Raw genomic sequence first — 15,254 nt, forward strand, 5'->3', positions numbered from 1 at the left:
CCATGTTAATTACCAAATAAAATGTAATACAAAAGTATTCTTCAAGTTTTTATTGCATGATTTTCATTGATTTTGTAAACCATGCTGCCATGAAGCATGATTGAAGCATGATCCCAGCATAATTTGCATAATTGAAACATGCTGGGATCATGCTGCAGACCATGCTGGGATCATGCTGCAGACCATGCTGGCATCATGCTGCAAACCATGCTGGCATCATGCTGCAGACCATGCTGCAGACCATGCTGGGATCATGCTTCACAGACCATGCTGGGATCATGCTGCGGCCATGCTTCCTTAAAGCATAAATGCAGCATGATCCCAGCATAATTTGCATAATTGAAACATGCTGCAATCATGCTTTAACTAGTAAGAATATATAGTGAGGTAAATTAGGCACCATGCTGCAGTCATGCTTCATTCATGCTGCAATTCCATGCTGCATTCATACTGCATCTATGCTGTGATCATGCTGCAAATTCATAAGGGATATGTTATATAATGATATCAGTTAATATATGGGCTGTGTATTAAAATATTGATGAAATGATACTATTACATGGTAAAGCTTTTTAAAAGTGAAAAACACATTTATATCACTGATAGCCTATATATAGCTATTTAGGTCTAATCCTACCTCTAGACCAATGATATAAGCTAGCTTCCCATGCCTTAAATATATCAATCAACTTAAGTGAAGTATTTTGTGACAATAATGACTGATTTTGGCAGGAAAAGAAGGCCAGCATCAAGTATTTAATCCCCCAACCCTCGAACAAACAATCAGACTTCCTACTTCCTAAAATGACTCGGACACCTGGACTGTAATTATCACAGGTTAAATAACAGTGTCATTGATATACAAGACAGGAAATTCTGGCCATAGTTGTCCGTCCTGAAGAGACACAAGCTATTTATAGCTGATTTAGTATTTATCCTGAAGGTTATAGACACACATGAATCGAATAAGGTGTTTAAAATTTAGAGTGTTCGTAATTGTAATGGTAAAATTGATGTCCTACACAACCACACAATATTTTACATGATCACTATAGGATTTTGTGTGGCCACATCTTTTATGTGGAAATATACACAAATACACAGCGGTAGACATAATTGTATGGATTTATTGACACGTACCAACACTCTGAAGCCTCTCATCTCCCTGTGTGTACCAACACTCTGAAGCCTCTCATCTCCCTGTGTTTACGGCCATATTCCCTATATCTGTGACTAGAAGTCATTCCTTCAGTTATATATGTTTTCCTCCACTAATTTTTACCTTACCCTGGTCTGAAGTGTCCTCCCCACAATATTTATCTGAAGTGTTCCCAGAGTATTTGACCTTAACCTGGCCTAAAGTGTTCCCCTCAGTATGTAGCCTAATTATACCCCGACCTTATGATGTGGCCTAATGATATTACCCTGGCCTAAAGTGTTGCCCCCTGTATGTGGCCTAATAACCCCAATCTTAAGTTATCCCCTCAGTAGGTAGCCTAATTATACCCCGACCTTTAGTGTTGCCCACAGTATATGGCCTAATGATTACCCTGACCTAAAGTGTCCCCCCAGTATGTAACCTTACCCTGACCTAAAGTGTTCCCCCAGTATGTAACCTTACCCTGACCTAAAGTGTTCCCCCAGTATGTAACCTTACCCTGACCTAAAGTGTTCCCCCAGTATGTAACCTTACCCTGACCTAAAGTGTTCCCCCAGTATGTAACCTTACCCTGACCTAAAGTGTTACTCCAGTATGTAACCTTACCCTGACCTAAAGTGTTCCCCTCAGTATGTAACCTTACCCTGACCTAAAGTGTTCCCCCAGTATGTAACCTTACCCTGACCTAAAGTGTTCCCCCGTGTATGTAACCTTACCCTGACCTAAAGTGTTCCCCCAGTATGTAACCTTACCCTGACCTAAAGTGTTCCCCCAGTATGTAACCTTACCCTGACCTAAAGTGTTCCCCTCAGTATGTAACCTTACCCTGACCTAAAGTGTTCCCCTCAGTATGTAACCTTACCCTGACCTAAAGTGTTCCCCGCGTATGTAACCTTACCCTGACCTAAAGTGTTCCCCCAGTATGTAACCTTACTCTGACCTAAAGTGTTCCCCCGTGTATGTAACCTTACCCTGACCTAAAGTGTTCCCCGCGTATGTAACCTTACCCTGACCTAAAGTGTTCCCCCGTGTATGTAACCTTACTCTGACCTAAAGCGTTCCCCCAGTATGTGACCTTACCATTGCCTGAAGTGTTCCCTCAGTATGTGACCTTACCATTGCCTGAAGTGTTCCCTCAGTATGTGACCTTACCATTGCCTGAAGTGTTCCCTCAGTATGTGACCTTACCGTTGCCTGAAGTGTTCCCCCCTGCAGTATGAAGCCTTACTCTGGCCTATACAACCTTTTTTTTGATAGCCTGAAGTACTCCCTACCAACATTAGCCTCACTCTGGCCTATATGACCTTACCATTGCTTGAAGTACTCCCTACCCACAGTACTGGCCTATACGACCTTACCATTGCCTGAAGTACTCCCTACCCACAGTACTGGCCTATACGACCTTACCATTGCCTGAAGTACTCCCTACCCACAGTAGCCTCACTCTGGCCTATACAACCTTACCATAGCCTGAAGTACTCCCTACCCACAGTAGCCTCACTCTGGCCTATACAACCTTACCATAGCCTGAAGTACTCCCTACCCACAGTAGCCTCACTCTGGCCTATATGACCTTACCATAGCCTGAAGTACTCCCTACCAACATTAGCCTTACTCTGGCCTATACAACCTTACCATTGCCTGAAGTACTCCCTACCCACAGTAGCCTTACTCTGGCCTATATGACCTTACCATTGCTTGAAGTACTCCCTACCCATATAGTAGCCTAGCTTACTCTGGCCTATACAACCTTACCATTGCCTGAAGTACTCCCTACCCACAGTAACCTCACTCTGGCCTATACGACCTTACCATTGCCTGAAGTACTCCCTACCAACATTAGCCTTACTCTGGCCTATACGACCTTACCATTGCCTGAAGTACTCCCTACCCACAGTAGCCTCACTCTGGCCTATACGACCTTACCATTGCCTGAAGTACTCCCTACCCATATAGTAGCCTAGCTTACTCTGGCCTATACGACCTTACCATAGCCTGAAGTACTCCCAACCCACAGTAGCCTCACTCTGGCCTATACAACCTTTTTTTGATAGCCTGAAGTTCTCCCTACCCACAGTACTGGCCTATACGACCTTACCATTGCCTGAAGTACTCCCTACCCACAGTAGCCTCACTCTGGCCTATACGACCTTACCATTGCCTGAAGTACTCCCTACCCACAATAACCTCACTCTGGCCTATACGACCTTACCATTGCCTGAAGTACTCCCTACCCACAGTACTGGCCTATACGACCTTACCATTGCCTGAAGTACTCCCTACCCAGAGTAGCCTCAATCTGAATTGCTCCCTATGGTCCATACTTGCTGACACAGTCATGCTAAACAGACTTTTACCCATTAACACTACCACATAAATCTTGTGTTATCTAACAAAATGATCTGCAAATTATATACCAAGATAACATTAACTTTATCACATGAAAATACACACTCAAAAAAAGTCTGCATACCACAAAATTTACACAGCAGGATAACATCAGGGATAAGCCATAAGGTGCCAGCCAGAAGTTGCTACTAAATTTCACACTTGATGCTTATTTTCTATCATCAGTATCTCAGGAAATTATTTTTCAAAGCATCAACCCCCAACCTTTTACAATGATTGTAAAGGCTTGATGTCTTATGAAATAGTTTCCCCGAGATATTGATGATAGAAAATAAAGTGTGAAATTTAGTTTTAGATTAAATGAAACGGTGTCCCTTGTTATGTTAATATTTGTGACAAAAGCCACAAATAGTTCCATTTCACACTTTATAAATGATTGATATCATTAGATATATTTGGTCCACTGCTCAAGCTGTAAGAAGCTATGAGCTGAAAATATATATAATGATAGGCAAAATCTATTTCTAATATTGGATATTTATATTATTTGTTAACCACTTGATCTGTTTACAAGCTTTATGTTTATTCTCAAAGAAACCATTTTTTAAAAATCCTAACATGTTGGTTTTATCATTGTCTTTTAGTGTTAGATTACATAATTCTATTACACAATACTGTAGTGCAGTCTGATACAATTAAGTATGTGTAGTTGTTGTTAAGAACAACTGTTTGTACAGGATGGATTTTAGAGTCAGATCCTTGAAATCAGAACATTGCTTTGAAACTATTTATAGATATATATCCCTTTGTGGTCAACTGTATTTTATTAACCTTTTTTGATAATTTATCTGAATTCTATCTAACATTTTTGTGATAAATTAAATTCTAACCATAATTCATAAATTAATTTCCATACAGTTCAAGAGAAGAAATACCAACTATTTTCTTCTTCAATGGAAACATCAATGTAATTCCATCAGCAGTATTTATAAGCATAAATGGAACTTACCTTTTTTCCTGCTGTATCAATAAATCCAAGAAATATAATTTTCCCAGACTAATTAACACATGATCACACAATTAAAATCTTGAAGAGATACATATCTCCATGTGTCTGTCACAACAAATCCCCACAATGATATCCCCTTTATATGTGTAGTCTATCTCTCTACCCCGGCCCACCACTGCACTAATGACAACAAACCCACTCGCCAGCCAGCAATATATGTGTATGTGAACAGTTTCTGGGACAGACAGTAGCAGGCCCCCTAGTACAAGCTTTTTAGTGATATAGATCTCTTTCAACTGTTGTCAGGGTCGTCTACAAGCTTACATCTATAGGTAACTAGCTGATACACCTACAGTGATTTACACAGGTAACGTTACAGGTAGCCATTACCTGTAATAGGCAGATCTGGTCAATCATAAATATGTCACTGTCAAGTTAGCTTGATTGACATTTACAGTTTGTGGGCGAAAAACCCTAAAGACACAAACAAATGTTCTACGTACAAATGTACACTAGCTACAGGCAAACTATTTATTTAATAAAATGTTCAAAAGTTTTACAGCTTATGCTATCAAGTTAACAAGATTTTAACTCTGATTCACTAACAGAAGTAAATGCTGTTAAACGTTGAAGGTCAGAATTCACAGATGTTTTCATATCTTCATTGAAAGACAGAAGTAAATGTTTTTAAACTTTGAAGGCCAAAATTGATTTAAGGTTTTCCATATCTTCATGCATTTAATTGACAGACTGAGGTAAATGCTCTTAGACTTTGAATGTCAAAATTGATTTGAATTTTGAATTTGAGGATTAGAATTGCTCATTGAAAGACAAGTAAATACTTTTAAACTTTGATTAAAAAATAAATAAGTGAAGTATTTACTGGGTAATGACAAAATCTAGCTAAATCAGATGTTTTCAAGCTGAAGAATCCGAATATATGAGATATATTATGACAGATGTAGCTAAATCATTACTATATTGCATTACGATTTACTCCAAATGTATCTTCTATATACAACGTACATATATATATATAACTCTAAATCTTGAAAAAAATTTATGCAGGTTTCTATATAATGGCTCAGTCCATGATTTTGTGGGTATTCTTAATCAATGAACTTTTTTGTCTACAACTTTATAAACTGTTGAATTTGACATGTTTCATATCAGTAGATTTCATGAATACAATTGTGAAAGTGGACAGTAGACTCCGAGTCACCTTACTTCAGCTCAGGCTGGTGTGAATTTCCCTTTTTGTCTGATGGTTGAGGTGTATGTACATGTTCCATTATACAGCAGCCTAAGGATAGTTTTCATTATTCCTATTAAACTATTAATACAAAATTTTAACTAGAAATATCTTTTTGTGAACAAAAATTTATGTCTCCCCTTATTAGCCAACATGTCTAATTTTGCTGTTGTAGTAGGATGGGTCTGTAAGAATAACAAGAGGCCCATGGGCATTAACAGTCATTTGACTTAAAAGACCTCAGTACATGTGTACTCAGTAGTACTGTAGTGGTACTGACACAAATTTTCAGCTCAATGGCACCAGTGGAATTAGAGAAGAAGTTTTAAAAAAAAATCAAGATGGTATATGGCCACAGTGATGATCTTTGATTCATGGCACAGCTGGGTTGCCACCTCTCACGTCCTCGTTGGGAGACTCATGATATTTAAAGCTTTCTCCCACGAAGACCTATCTGCACATCGACTTCAGGTGATGCAAGTATATTAGTTTGGTCAATATGGTTTAGAAGTTATAACATGGACAAGAAATTGCCTGAAGATTAACGAACCAGTACTTACAATATGTCTATACCTTCATTGAAATGGGAGACATAATTAAATGCTCACAAAAGATTATTTCTTTGAAAAACCACAAAATTTGAGCTCCACAAAAATCAATGATTGCAAAGTATATCAATTTGAGAAATTTATCGAAGATATTGATATAATGTATAGTTATGTTTCACACCACAATGGAGCTAGCACACACCACAGGCAAAAACATATTAACCCAGTAAGTAAAGTGACCCTAATATGTTTATTTAAAGTTAGTATCACATAGAAAAAGCAAATCTTAGCCTTTATAAAGATAAACATACATTTAAATTAATCCCACAAGATTTGAATCCTCTTTGATCTTATAAACTCTAAAACCAACAGAATCTTTAAATAATCAAATATTATTTCAAAAGCTTTCAGCACATTTTAAAAGCACATTATGCTAATTTAATTAAGCCTTTCAATGTTTTCACAGGCCGAATCTAGTTAACATACCAGATACACATTTATGTTGATAAAAGAAATTTTATTTTGAAAAAACTTACTTTGTTAATTACTCTCCCATTGAGTGTAAATTCAAACAGCCAGAAGCGGTTTGATTAAAATTACATAATTAGTTTTAGGTTCAACAAGACTGAATCATCTCAATGTACTGTGTAAACTATAACATACAAAACTACAAGGTAAACTTAAGTCAAATTAGATATATGTTCGTGAAACGTGAACATTTGACACGATAAATCATGGCAGGGCAGAAATGATTTAGGTCATCACACCAGATCCTTATCTAAGTATTCTTAATACGATTTCTCACACAAACCATGAATATAAAGGTTTATTACTGAAATACAGTAATTAAACCAACAAAAGGTAGCCTGATAAGCTGACAATAGTAAAGATAGGTTGCTGCAGACAATTTATGCATATGTATTCAATATGAAAACTACGAACATTGCATTGGCAATGTAATAATGGCATTTCCACTAAACTGCAAAATGGATCGGTGGGTTTATCATGAGACATGGGCTTGTTACTGGATGCTCATACCTACAAATCACCTTAAATAGATTGAACTGCATGATGAACAGAGACATCAGAGAATTTTCATAGGATCAATTTGATTATCATCTTAAAATACCTCTCAAAGAGATGCAAAATGATAAATGTTTTGGTAGTGAGGAAAACCTGTGACAAATGAGTTTTAGAATTTGAAAGGAAGCAATACAAACAACATTATGTAAATTTATAAGACTTTGGAATAGTGTTGATAAATAACACTGGACAAGCAGGTGCCCTTTTAAGTGTTCAATATTTACAAAGTCTCAACTGGCTCCAGTGAAGTTAAGGAGTTTATAGTCTGGACAGTATAATGTACCACGAAAACATTGTGTCATTTGATCATGACTTATTAAGTCTATCCTTATACTCAGGGATTTGTGAGATGTTCATAGCTCCATGAACATTCTGACTTGATTGCAGCTTTATACAGTTGGTTTATCGAGTCATGTAAATATTGAAAGGTCATCAAGTGAATCATGACTTTACGAAGTTTTATTGACGTCTACGTCACCAGCTGTCAGCTGATTGGCTGTGTCAAGAAGAGGCTTGCCTCTATCTACACGTGTATATTACGCATTTTAGGTCACACTTCAATCAAGTATTGTCTTACTCATACAAGATGAGGAAGACAACAGATTTTCATTCAAATTCAATTGTATAACAAAGTGCCACTTCCCATACTTGATCTGGATGAGATGGTGATGAGGGCTCCTGGTTGCCTCTATAGGATCAACTTTAAACTTAAGGGTGTCCAATTGACCTTTGATATTAATAATAGTAAAGTACATCTCGTAGTATATCATTCCCATAATAGTCACATAATATCATTCGCGTAGTATCTCATTTCCACATTAGTAACATAATATCATTCTCGTAGTATATCATTCCCATAATAGTAACATAATATCATTCTGGCAGCATCTCATTCACGCAATAGTAACATAATATCATTCTCGTAGTATATAATTCCCGCAATAGTAACATAATATCATTCTCGTAGTATATAATTCCCGCAATAGTAACATAATATCATTCTCATAGTATATTTTTCCTGCAATAGTAACATAATATCATTCCCGTAGTATATAATTCCCGCAATAGTAACATAATATCATTCGCGTAGTATATCATTCCCGCAATAGTAACATAATATCATTCTCGTAGCATCTCATTCCCGCAATAGTAACATAATATCATTCTCGTAGTATATTTTTCCTGCAATAGTAACATATAATATCATTCTCGTAGTATATCATTCCCACATTAGTAACATAATATCATTCTTGAAGTACCTCATTTCTGCAATGGTAACGTACTTAACATTCTCATAGTAACTTTTATCTCATTCTCACAATAGTTATGTACAAGGCGGTGTCACACTCTCCTACAACTATAAAAGGTGACAAATGTTTCTATAGTTTTTAACATGGACTATTTAAGGCTCAATTATTTATTTTGAAATTGTGAAACAAGTATTTCAGACCCAACCCATCCCAACCCAACCCAACCCAACCCAGCCCAGCCCAACCCATCCCATCCCATCCCATCCCAACCCATCCCATCCCCAACCTGACCCAACCTAACCCATCCCATCCCTAACCCAACCCATTGCCCAACCCAACCCAACCCAACCCCAACCCTTATACTAACTAGGTAATTTCATGCCATAGATACAAGTTTCAATTACCTCGCCAAATCTTTACTTTAAGCATTTTCCTTTGTTATATACATGCATATGAATCTATACAAAAATTGAACTGGTTTAAAAGGTATAGACTTTGCCTTCATCTTGTGATCATAACCATAATTATATGATAATTAAGCCTGCATGCCTGGTAATAATTCCACGTACACTGCAGTGTGGTAGTAAAATTGGTAACAAGTAGCTGTTAACCTCATCTCATTGTCCTGAAATAAACCCACTCCCAAGTTGGAGTCTATTTTGTTTTGGACGCCTGGACATATGACCTGAAATATTAGCGAACTATTATCAAAGTAGTACAGAACATACCCAGTATTGCTTCGCAGCAATTAAATTTCATCAATGTTGCATGAAATAAGCAGTTGAGAAACTCTCTTTATGATCCAGACACAAACGGAGTGTATTTACATGACTAGTTAATAGTAAATTAAATGGCGGAGGGGGATTTAAATAAACCACAAAACTGTAAAGGAATTGTACAGCAATTCAAGAACAATGCCAAAATTACAACATCAACTATGGTCTATAAATTATTGGTTGTTTGCCCGATATAAAATATTATGGATTAATAACGTAACATCGTTAGAATTGTGTTTTATTAGCAATTTCCTGACTGTAACAAGACCACACTATTACCAGCCCTCAGACCCTATATAAGACGGAAACTTCCAATTTCATAAAATATCAGAAAAAACTTCCTTGTTTTTAATTTTATAAATCTTGCTAGTTCAGAAGAAATGTACTACTTATATGACCATTGAATTTCGATGTGTGTATTATGGTATATCGTCTGCCCATCTTGTTAAAGTTTGGTCGCAAGTTTCTTCGGTGGTCCACAGTTCAGTAAGATCATGTGATGTGGAGTCCATAATGAGGTCAATTTTCATTTAATTTCGGAAAATAATTTCTGATTTTTTTAAATTTTGGATGTGTTATGGACAGTATGGATTTTAATCTCTGGTAATGATTTCTTTTTTTTTTTCTTTTTTTTTTCAAATATTTCTGAGCCATTTTGGACTTATTTTGGACAATTATTACCAAGTCCAAGAATACTTTAAATATCAAACAAACAAAAAATCATTGGGGTTAGACGGACATCGTATTATTCATCTGTTTGTGGTGTTCTTGTATTACTAATGTATTTCTCTTATACTTGAAAATATTATAACACACACAATTTCCTCTATGGTAAAAGGTTGGCAGGCATGACCACGTAGTGTTACTAAAAATGAGAATATCATCTCGATATAAAACCAGCATGTTCTAGACGAGGTAATACAATTTTTTGGTAATTATGTATCTTGTTTCCAGTATGGATGTTAATCTCACACACTTCACCTGTCGCTGCACGTTTATATTACAAACGACTGTTATTATCTTATAACATACTTTTTAAAATCAAATTACAGACACTACAAACAAATATTTGAAAATTTGAAAAACAGTTCTATCTCTCTTTAAAAAAAAAAAAAAAAAGCATATACCATAAAATTTTGTCGAGAGATAGGATATTTTTTTTCTGTGAAAAATGTTTCTTCGTGATAGCAATGCAAGAATTCTTGTGAAAAATGTTTCTTCGTGATAGCAATGCAAGAATTCTTGTGAAAAATGTTTCTTCTTGATAGCAATGCAAGAATTGTTGTTAAAAATGTTTCTTCTTGATAGCAATGCAAGAATTCCTGAATAACTTACACCAACGTCAGGTAGTGATATAAAGAAGATAAAAAATCCAATATTTTACCAAAAAAAGGGCAACACGTTCACATTTAGTTATTGATTACTAGGTACCTGTATCCTGAAGTAGAATATGTATTCTAGATATAATGTCCGTCAGGACTACCAATTTAAACACAGGCTTGTGTGATTTATGGTTCCCTGTATATCAGTTCAGTAAACATATCGCATGTCAACATGCAATGTTCCAAATTGTTATGTAATATGCTTTTTCTGGAGTGGGTGGAAGATATCTTCACTATAAGGCACACAAAGGCATGCTTTCCTACCATGTTACGTTTCTGTCCCCTAACACACGTCATTTGATCAACTTAATATATCTTACACGTGTCATGATCATATCTGTCAAAATATAAAAACAGATAATTTAATGAATGTAGTCTGCACGACAGGACATATATTCTATATTGAGAGAAACCACAGAACACGAGTTCTATTGAATTCTCGGCCCATGTCTGGAATTGTAGAATTTAAAATCCTGCATATCCAGTTGATTAAGAATGTCTCATGAAGGACCTGTACCAACAAATGTCATGAGAAAGAATTTGAATGTGTCATTTGAAAGTCTGCACAATATCGTCACTTTATACTGAGATTTGTTTTACCACTAAAACTGTTTTGATAATCATTGTCCTGGTTACTAGCAATTACTGAAAGATATAGAAGAAGTTTAATTCTAGACACAGCTCACAGAACATGACCGACAGAAAATCAAATTGTTCTGGAAATTGGCCAGATAGAAACCATTGTTCTTAAGAAACTAGAGAGCTAGATTACTGGATAGAAATGATGAAACCTGCATTGTTACCTAAAGAATGGTCATAATAGAAGCTGGTCCATCTCTCTCACAAACTATCATCTCTATGCCACCAATTAAGATGCCACCACATACAGACACTTTTCTTTGACCCATACATTTAGGTCCGAGACAGGAATTATTGATTCCACAAAGTCTGTTTGGTTTACAATATTTCTACACCAGTAGACACAACCATATATTTCCAAAATGACAAATACATATTTGAATGTATATGCCTAACCTAGCCTTGAAGCAAATTTCAGACTTAAGAATAATTGAACAATGCCAAGAGAATTAAAATATATGTGGGAAACTATTGTTACCTATATTTCCATGGAGATAGCAGAAAGATCATTTAAGATAATGGTCTGATAATTTTTCTATTGACCCAAATCAAGTAAATAAGTTAGTCTGCATACTATTGTTTGTTCAATACAATTTGTGATTTGTCGATATCTAACTTGCAGCAGTTTGTACTTCTCATAGGAGTTGAATTTAATGTGGACTGCCGTGTGCTGTTGTGGTGGTATCCTAAGGCAACACAATTTACCCAATTGCTTTGAATAGCATTTGAAAAAAAAACCCATATGTTGTTCAGTAAGGTAGCCACCAGCTACTACAATGACAGATCACATCAATAATGGCAATAAACCTAGAAGACAAACAATTCAAATGGTTTTACTCACCTTGTACATCATCTGACAAGAGTCTCTGTAAATCTATGTTTCATATTCTGTCATCATTTTATTGATTATTATTAAGAACAAATTAGACATTGGTATTTTATCTTGTGGATATTAATACAACATCTAAGATTCCTGTACATATGATACAGTCAGACTTATTTATCTCAAAGTCTAATAATCCGAAGACACTGGTTATAACCATGTATACTAACAGTCAAATTTTGTTATCTCAAAATCAGATTACTGGAAGAGTCTGGTAAACCATATACTACAGTCAAACTTTGTTAACTCCAAATCAGGTTACTGGAAGAGTCTCGTATAAACCATATACTATACAGTCAAACTTTGTTATCTCAAAATCAGATTACTGGAAAGTCTCGGGTAAACCATATACTAACAGTCAAACTTTGTCATCTCAAAATCAGATTACTGGAAAAGTCTCGGGTAAACCATATACTATACAGTCAAACTTTGTCATCTCAAAATCAGATTACTGGAAAAGTCTCGGGTAAACCATATACTATACAGTCAAACTTTGTTATCTCAAAATCAGATTACTGGAAAAGTCTCGGGTAAACCATACACTACAGTCAAACTTTGTCATCTCAAAATCAGATTACTGGAAAAGTCTCGGGTAAACCATACACTACAGTCAAACTTTTTTTTAAAATCAGATTACTGGAAGAGTCTGGTAAACCATATACATTTTGTACTACAGTCAAACTTTGTTATTTAAAGTCAGTTACTTGAAGAGTCTGGTTATAACCGTGTAAACTTATCAACAGTCAAACTTCGTTATCTTAAACTCTGATAATATGAAGGCTGTCTGCTTAACTCAAAGTAAAAATTAAGTTCTGAAAGTCAAATTTTATCTAAAATATACTTGATTACCTTGAATACTGGGGACATCTTGAATCTGTGATTACCTCACTGATTTTAAGGTAATGATCAGGTTCTTCGGCTGGATTATGTAAGCATGACATACATGTATATATATAGCGTAGAGTATTAAATCAACAACTTCTTCCTGAATATATAATAAGTTCATCAGGTGTATATGATGCAGACTATTTATGATAAGGATGTTGTCAGTATATCTAGGGCACATAAAGTTCATTTGGTACGAGAAACTCATAATTTTTTTTTTTATTAAATATTTGGAGGCTTCTAATTTGTTAATATATCCCAGCCTCAACTGAGATATTACCTGTTTGTAAAAGTAATATTTCAGAAGGTTGTGTTGATTACTTATGTATACAGGGCTCCCTGTATGGACCTGCACTAGATAGACATGGTAATTCATTAGAGGTGGTATTACACATCTATATGATTCCAGAGGAACTTTAATAGAAATCCAGTTTTTAAACATCATGTCTGGTCTTGGTAATAGAATTGAATACTTATTTTTATAATCAAAATAATTACCTTAAATACATTAAATATCTAAGGGGATACGACACGGTCAGAAAATAATGAACCGATCGTAACTAATATTGATATGAATGATCTTTGGGGACCATTTGCTTTGTTACAAAAAATTATGAAAAGATGTCACATTTCTCTGTAAATGTTGACTGGCTACAATCCTATTTCAAAATTTGAGAAACTTTACCTACAAGTAATATTGTATCAGTGCTCACAGGGGAGATAACTCTCATGAAATGTACTCAATCGTAGGTTTGACATTTGATTGGAAATCTTTTTATTGGGAGATAGCAAAGTACAGATTTTGGTTAGTGAAGTCCTTTACATGGTGGTCAAAACATTTTTAACATTCTGATGAATTCTCAATCTGCTGATAGAGTATCCATCTTGCAACCAGGCCCAGGGGTGCAATTCATAAAGTCTGTCTCAAAGAACGGTTGACTGATTATAGGACAATGATATAGCTAAATATAGGTAAATATATTTATGACATTTTTGCTTGTGAAATATATAGAGGATATTGAATGGTTTAATTACAATTAAATATTACATATATTTCATTTTTATGACAGATTATGAACAAATATTGAAAACAAAAATTCTGTCATAAAAAAAAAAAATCTGCCATAGGGCGAAATGTATTTGATATTAAATGGCAAACCATTGTATATCCTCTATAAAGATCATAAACTAAACAGGATATGGATGAGCTTATAACTAGGCACACGATTATTAATTGTTTCTTAACATGATATAAATTACTGGGCGGGTAACAGTAGCAGTTTGATTATAGAGGATAATGGTTTTGGTATATATTTCATGACAAAACATTGATACATTCTGTCATCTGAGATAAATATAAAATGTTCAATGGGAAGTTTTTCATTCATAAAGACAAAAAGAAACATAGCACTCCAATAAAGTTATGCTTGACAACTGGTGGTTTCCTTATATTGCAACTACCCCGGTTCTCATTATGAGAACATGACATTTCCTCAATCTGACATTGATTTACATGGTAGCCGGTGTCATTGATAGAAAAAATTATGACTGAGGATGCAATATTTAACCCTGGACATTGCTCTCCAGTGGTGTCATGGTAAAGACTTGATGTGTCTAGAGTAAGATACAACAATTACCTGTGACAGGGTGATAAATTTGATAAGAGGCAATGACAGAGTCTTCGGACATTACTTCCTAGTGGTGTCATGGCAAAGACTTGGTGCATATTGTAGAATACAACCATTACCCTTGGAAAATGCTCCCTAGTGGTGTCACGGTAAAGAGTTGGTGTATTTAATAGGATACAACAATTACCATTGGCCATTGCTTCCTTGTGGATTCACGGTAAAGAGTTGGTGTATCTAGTGGATACAACAATTACCCTTGGACAATGTACCCTAGTGGTGTCATGGTAAAGAGTTGGTGTATCTAATGGACACAACAATTCCTCTTGGACATTGCACCCTAGTGGTGTCACGGTAAAGAGTTGGTGTATCTAGTAGGATACAACAATTCCCCTTGGACATTGTATCCTAGTG

The 15,254-nt window shown here is 35.6% G+C and overlaps 1 protein-coding gene across 2 annotated transcripts in view; it reads right to left on the bottom strand.

The window, feature by feature from the left end:
• The window catches only part of LOC117344208 (transmembrane protein 198-like), a 61,557-nt gene extending 48,322 nt beyond the window's left edge, over positions 1-13,235 (bottom strand). The window contains exon 1 of one of the 2 annotated variants that reach the window (XM_033906871.1): positions 13,180-13,235. The gene's annotated coding sequence lies outside the window, so the exon portion shown is untranslated. Of the gene's footprint in view, positions 1-4,517; positions 4,714-13,179 lie in introns of those variants that run through there. The other variant, XM_033906870.1, reaches the window with a different exon arrangement.
• Between the last annotated feature and the right edge of the window lie 2,019 nt (positions 13,236-15,254).

The sequence above is a fragment of the Pecten maximus genome, chromosome 15 (genome assembly GCF_902652985.1).
Source record: "Pecten maximus chromosome 15, xPecMax1.1, whole genome shotgun sequence".
Lineage (NCBI taxonomy): Eukaryota > Metazoa > Mollusca > Bivalvia > Pectinida > Pectinidae > Pecten > Pecten maximus.